The sequence below is a fragment of the Syngnathus scovelli genome, chromosome 8 (assembly GCF_024217435.2).
Source record: "Syngnathus scovelli strain Florida chromosome 8, RoL_Ssco_1.2, whole genome shotgun sequence".
Lineage (NCBI taxonomy): Eukaryota > Metazoa > Chordata > Actinopteri > Syngnathiformes > Syngnathidae > Syngnathus > Syngnathus scovelli.
Window position 1 is genome coordinate 5,992,501 of NC_090854.1, and position 262 is coordinate 5,992,762.

A 262-nucleotide genomic window follows, 5' to 3' on the forward strand; every position below is an offset into this window, starting at 1 on the left:
CACACTCACTAAACTCAGGCCATGTCCCGCCATCACTCAAAACCGCCGTTATCAAGCCTCTCCCGAAAAAACCCAGCCTCGACCTAGAATGTCTCTCCAACTACCGGCCCATCTCGAACACCTTCAACACCACTCACTATTTGAAACCTTCCAGTCTGATTTCCGCACTGCCCATAGCACAGAGACAGTACTGCTGGTAACCAATGAACTCCTCATCTCTGCCGAAAACCGAGGTTTGACTGTATATATATATATATATATA